The following is a 6,507-nucleotide window of genomic DNA, read 5'->3' as shown; positions in this document are numbered from 1 at the left end:
GGGAAGGGATTGTTCAGTTAAGGATACATGTGATGCATGCGAGGGTTTAACTGAAGTGCAATGGAAAGATCTAACTGCATACGTGAAAAAATTAGAGAAAGATAGAATTAGGAAAGCTTCGGCTAGAAGTTAAAGTAGATCCTGTTCTGCGGAACACGATAGTATCTCTAACCCTGCAGTAGCTTCGCCATCTTCCTTTTTGGTTTCAGCTCCTTCCCCCCGCAGCGAACTCGTCGATGCGTCTTCCGAGAGAGCCGCTGTGGAAGCGTCAATTCGCAATTTGCAACAGCAATTGCGTGATATAGACCAAGGTAAGAGTGAAGTGTGTAGTGACGTGTGCAGTGTCCCCAGTGCAGTGGAGGGGGCGTCTGACCGACTCCGCATCGCTCCTAGGCCTAGACCTCTTTCAGACTCCCATGCCCAAGGGAGGAGGAATGTCGAAAGCCGCAAGGGGGATGTAGAGTATCCCCAACGGTCAGGCGTCCCTTCAGCAGATCCTGTAGGCTTGTCCCAGGCTGCTTTGGAGAGCTATAGGAAAAGCCTCCTAAGGAAGTGTGTTTCTGATTCAGATTTGTCCTCTCCTAGCGTGGATGGAGCTCCTCTTCCAAATCGCGCCCTCTCAAGAGAGCCTGGAAACCGTCAGGAGAAGGCGCTCTTGACTCCAGCCTGGAGCCATTTCCGGAGTATTCTTCTGCATCTAAGAAAGTTATGAAGTCTCCTGAATCTTCACCAGAATGGATTCGTTCATCTACTAAGAGATTCCTGTTGGACCTTCAAGCGAATCTCTCATCATTAGTAGGCTCTCTTTCGACTAGTAGGTGCAAGGAGCCTTCTCGCAGGAAGGACTCCTCTCTTCCAGTAAAGAGCTCTTTTAGGAGACCTTCTCCTAGTAGGAAGGAGGAGTCTAATAGACACTTTTCACCAGTAAGAACCTCTTCTCCCCCGAGAGTAGACGACTCGTTTTATGCTTCGTCTAGACAGGGAAGATTGTATTCCCCGCGCAGAAGCTCGGAGGCTAGGAAGTGTCATAGCGCAAGGCGCCAAGAAGTAGGCTCTAGATCCTCTCCTTGTAGGAGTAAGGAGAAATTCTCCACGCGAGAAAGTAGTGATCTATTAGTATCAGTCGAGCGATCTCCTAGGAGTAGGATCTCCTCTTCAAGTAGAAGGAACGAACGAGAGAGGGTACGCTCTGCCCATAGGGATAGAAGTGAGAAGGGCTCTCCTTCGAAAGATTTTGATGGCTCGTCTAGAAGGCGACAACTTTCGGTAGGACGCCTGGATAATAGAAGTCCTTTACATTCCTCTAGACCGGTAGCTCGCGATAGGCTTTCCTCAAGGGAGTCAAGCGCCTCTCCTAGCAGGTTCCAAGACTTTGGAAAGAGCCTAAACATGGATTCGCGCCCTACTCCTGGAAGAGTCTCTAGAGTTGACACTTACCAATCTCCTAGCATGCGTCAAGAGCCTGAAAGGAGCCTAATCTCGGATTCGCGCCCTACTCCTGTAAGACGAGCAAGATTAGTCGCAAGCGCCTCTCCGTAAAGGCAACAAGAGCCTAAGAAGAGCCTTGCCAGGGATTCGCGCCCTACTCCTGGAAGAGGCTAAGGAGTAGGCTCTAACTCCTCTCCTCGTAGGCTTCAAGAGCCTGAAAGGAGCCTCTTTTCAGACTCGCACCCTACTCCTGGGAGTCACAGAAGAGTAGGCGCAAGCGCCTCTCCTCACAGGCGCCAAGAGCCTGAAAGGATCCTGACTATGGATTCGTGCCCTACTCATAGTAGGCGCTCGAGAGTAGAAACAAGTGTGTCACCGGATAGGCGCCAAGAGCCTGGAAAGGTAGGCTCTAGATCATCTCCTATCAGGTATCAAGAACCTGTGGGGCGGCAGGAAGCGGAGAATTCTTCTTTCCCGAGGAAGCACATCCCGGGTATTGAACTTACGGCTTCATCTGGCGAACTCTTGAAGGATAAGAGTCGCATGCCTTCCAGGACTTCTTCTCCTAAGAAGTCTCCCTCTCCGAACGTAACCTTGGAGGAAGTCTCGGAGGAGGAAGAAACGAAAGAAGTAGGAATCTCTGATTATAAGAGACTTTCGTCACTGCTACTTCAAGAGTTTGGGGACTCACTGTGTTCGGCTGATCCTCCTTCTCCAGGCTCTCTTCTGTCAAGTACTAAGTTGGCAAAGTCCCCCTCTTTTGTCAAGATGCGGCCTACTCTCTCTTTGAGAAAGGCTATTAAGAATCTAGAGAACTGGCTCCTGGTTAAGAAGGAGACAGGTAAGACGGTGTTTTTGTGCCCTACGTCTAGATTAGCAGGTAAGCCGGGTGTCTGGTACGACACGAAGGAGCCCATGGGGCTAGGCCGCCTTCCGGCTTCTGCAAACGCGGATTTTTCAGTATTGGTGGACTCATCTAGAAGACGCTCTCTACTGTCAGCTAAAGCGTCTTGGGGAATGTGCGAGATGGACCATTTACTCAAGGGTCTATTTCGCACATTAGAAGTCTTCAACTTCATGGATTGGGCTTTAGGAGCTCTAGCAAAAAGAGTGCAGAATCCGGAGTTTGTGACTATGGAGGTGTTATCCAGTGTCCTTTCGTGCCTGGACAAGGCAGTCATGGATGGATCCACAGAAGTGGCCTCTCTCTTTGGAGCAGGAGTGCTCAAAAAGAGATCAGTATACAGCTCGTTTCTCTCCAAGTCAGTTTCTCCCTTACAGAGAGCCTCTTTGCTTTTTGCCCCACTCTCGGGATACCTGTTTCCTCAGGAGACAGTGAAGGACATATCTAGATTGCTTTCGGAGAAGGCTACGCAAGATCTTCTTGCCCAGTCCGCCAAGAGGCTTAAACCTGCTGTGCCGATGGCTAAAAGAGAGGGAGGTACGAATAAGGTGTCCTTCCAACAGCCCTTTCGAGGAAGAGCAACCTCGAGACCCGCACTTAAGAGTAGAAGACCGTTTAAGAGAGGACGATCTTCTCGAAGACCATTCTCTAAGCTGCAGTGAGACAGGAGTCCTCCAGACTCCAGTAGGAGCCAGACTTTTGAGGTTTGCGAAGGTCTGGGCTCAGAGAGGGGCGGACAACTGGTCCCTCTCTATCCTCGAGAGAGGATATCTGATCCCCTTCAGGGAAAAACCTCCCTTAACCACCACTCCAAGGGAGTTGGCGGCGAAATACAGAGATCCTTTAAAGAACCAAGCCCTCATACATCTAGTGCAACAGATGTTAAAAAAGAAGGCGATAGAAAAGGTATTAGACCTTCAATCTCCAGGCTTTTACAATCGCCTCTTCCCTGTACCAATAGTCTCGGGGGAGTGGAGACCAGTGCTGGACGTAAGTGCCCTGAATCACTTTGTGATCAAAACAACGTTCACAATGGAGACTACTTCATCAGTTCTCTCAGCGCTAAGACAAGGGGATTGGATGGTGTCATTGGATCTACAAGATGCCTACTTTCATGTACCCATTCATCCCTTGTCCAGAAAGTACCTAAGATTTATGGTACAGGGCCAAATATTTCAGTTTCGCGCCCTTTGTTTCAGTCTTGCCACAGCGCACCAAGTTTTCACGGGATTGATGAAAAACGTAGCCCATTGGCTACATTTGAAAGGAATAAGAATCTCTCTGTATCTCGACGATTGGCTGATTCGCTCTCAATCCAGGAATCAGTGTCTGGAGGACCTAAGATCGACGTTGGACCTGACTCAGTCCCTGGGACTGTTAGTGAACCTCGGGAAATCCCAGATGGATCCCCAGCAAAGCATTGTCTATCTGGGGATTCTGATGGATTCTAGGGGTTTTCAAGTGTTTCCGTCCATAGAAAGACAGGAGCGATGTATTCTGAAAGTGAAGACCTTCCTAGAGAAAACAGTGTTCCGCGAGGGAATGGATGAGTCTTCTGGGGACCCTCTCCTCGCTGGAACAGTTCGTTTCTCTAGGGAGGCTTCACATAAGACCCCTTCAATTCTTCTTGAAGGAGAATTGGGACCAGAGGAATCAGGATCTGTGGGACTCTTTTCCTCTCTCCAGAGAAATAAAGGAAAACCTCAGCTGGTGGTTAGAACCAGGCAGACTAAACGAGGGACTATCGCTGCAGTTACCGAACCCCTCCCTAGTGTTGTTTACAGACGCTTCGGAAATGGGATGGGGGGCGACGTTGGGCCCGAGAGAAGTGTCAGGCACCTGGAGTGGGGAACATGTGTCCTGGCACATCAACGAGAAAGAGTTAGTGGCAGTGCATCTAGCTCTCAGGCAGTGGGAATCCCAAGTCTCAAACTCAGTGTTGCAAGTAAACTCAGACAACACGACTGCTCTAGCCTACATAAGAAAACAGGAGGGGACTCACTCCTCACTGTACAAGAAGGCGAAGGAGCTTCTTCTATGGTCAAAGGAGCGGAACATTACGCTCTTAACGAGGTTTATTCAAGGCGAGAAAAACGTAAGAGCAGACTTGCTGAGCAGGAAAGACCAAGTCATTTCCACGGAGTGGACTCTGCACTCAGAGGTCTGCAACCAGATTTGGAGCCTCTGGGGAGGGTCAAACATAGATCTGTTTGCAACACATTGGAATGCCAGGCTGGAGAACTACTGCTCTCCGATTTCGGATCCAAGGACAGTAGCAATAGACGGTCTCCTCCTAAATTAAATTGGGAAGAATAGACGGATACGCTTTTCCTCCTTTCAAGATCATAGGAGACGTCATAAGAAAGTTTGTTTTGACGAAAGGAGCGAAGCTGACCCTAATCGCCCCATTCTGGCCAGCTCAAGAGTGGTTCACAGAGGTACTGGAATGGATGATAGATTTTCCAAGGTACCTGCCTTTACGGAACGATCTTCTCAGACAGCCCCACTTCGACAGATACCACAAAAACCTCCCCGCGCTCGGTCTGACTGCCTTCAGACTGTCGAAGGACTCGTCAGAGCGAAGAGGTTTTCACGCGCGGCTGCAAAGGCAATTGCAAGAGCCAGAAGACCTTCAACTATACGCGTGTACCAGTCGAAGTGGGAAGTGTTCCGAAGGTGGGCCAGGAATTAGAATGTATCCTCTTTCAGTACCTCTGTGACGGAAATAGCAGATTTCCTGTTGTATTTGAGACGGAAATGTAATCTTGCAGTCTCGACCATAAAAGGGTATAAAAGTATGCTTTCCTTGGTGTTTAGACATACAGGACTAAACATCACGGAGGACAAGGACCTACATGATTTGATTAAATCATTCGAAACTTCGAAGTCCAAAACAGCTAGACCACCCAGCTGGAACCTGGATGTGGTGTTAAGATTTCTTATGTCATAAATTTGAACCTCCCAATAACTCATCGTTTAGGGATTTGACTAGAAAATCTATTTTCCCTTTTTGCATTAGCATCAGCTAAAAGAATAAGTGAACTCCAGGCCTTAGAAGGAACAGTGGGCTTCAGGAAGGATTCTGCAGTGTGTTCATATAACCCCCTATTTTTAGCCAAAAATGAGAATCCTCCTAAGCCTTGGCCAGGACGTTTGAAGTTAAGAGGATTGACTTCCCTAGTAGGAGAGAGATAGAGAGAACTTTGTGTCCGGTAAGGAGCTTCAAGTTCTATCTAGAGAGGAAAAAGCGAAAGGGAGGAAACTCGGAGAGCCTTTGGTGCTCAGTAAGGGATCCAAGAAGAACGATGTCGAAGAATGCACAGGCATTCTTTATCAGAGATATTACAGAAGCACATACTTCCTGTGAGGAGGAACATCTCGGACAGATGAGAGTTAAAGCACATGAGGTCAGAGCCGTGGCCACCTCCTTAGCTTTTCACAAGAATATGTCTTTGCAGGACTTAATTGGATCCACATATTGGTGATGCAATTCTGTGTTTGCATCTAACTATTTGAGAGATGTACGTGTGACTTATGATAAGTGCTTCTCTCTCGGACCTTACGTATCTGCGGATTCGGTGCTGGGACAGGGGGCTGAAACCAATCTTACTTAGTTTAGATAGATTAGGAATTTTAATCTTGTGGTGTTGTTTTTTATGGTCGATTGAAAGTGGTCAGGGAAAAGTACCACTTTCAAATCGTAGTTTATAACAAAGTAGTGTAGTCAGGTGGTCGAGATTGGTTGTTTCATGCTCCTTGTAATGGTTTGGACCTAGGCTCTTGTCTTAAAAGAGGGTTAGTCCCCCGTTGATATGACAAAGGTGAAGGCTCTACCATGTAAGGTGGGATAGGCCCCATTGGTACGATTCCGAATAAGGCTCTGTCGAGTAAGCGGGCTAGCCCCCATTGACAAGATCCAGAAGAGTTCTCAGTGACAGGTCTCATCCTCACTGGAACTCTTGAGGCAAGCAGACTCATAGACAGTATTCATGAAGTCTTCTGCCCAATAAGGTAGGAATCAAGGTATTTAAGTTTTTTTTATAGTACCTACAACAAATTTTGTTTTCCCTGTTTTTTGAATTGCTATTTATATTGAGTAACTATCTCTTACCCTCCTCCAAGGGTGCCAATCAGCTAAGTATATATCTGCCAGGTAAGTTGCATGTGTAAAAATG

General features: G+C 47.8%; 1 long non-coding RNA gene across 1 annotated transcript in view; it reads left to right on the top strand.

Moving 5' to 3' along the window:
• Nucleotides 1-6,507, top strand: part of LOC135209682 (uncharacterized) — a 73,875-nt gene that overhangs the window by 8,299 nt on the left and 59,069 nt on the right. The gene's annotated exons all lie outside the window — the stretch shown is intronic.

This window comes from Macrobrachium nipponense, chromosome 38, assembly GCF_015104395.2.
Source record: "Macrobrachium nipponense isolate FS-2020 chromosome 38, ASM1510439v2, whole genome shotgun sequence".
In the NCBI taxonomy this organism is placed as follows: Eukaryota; Metazoa; Arthropoda; class Malacostraca; order Decapoda; family Palaemonidae; genus Macrobrachium; species Macrobrachium nipponense.
Note: the sequence above shows the minus strand (reverse complement) of the source record. Positions and strands in the feature narration are given on the sequence as shown.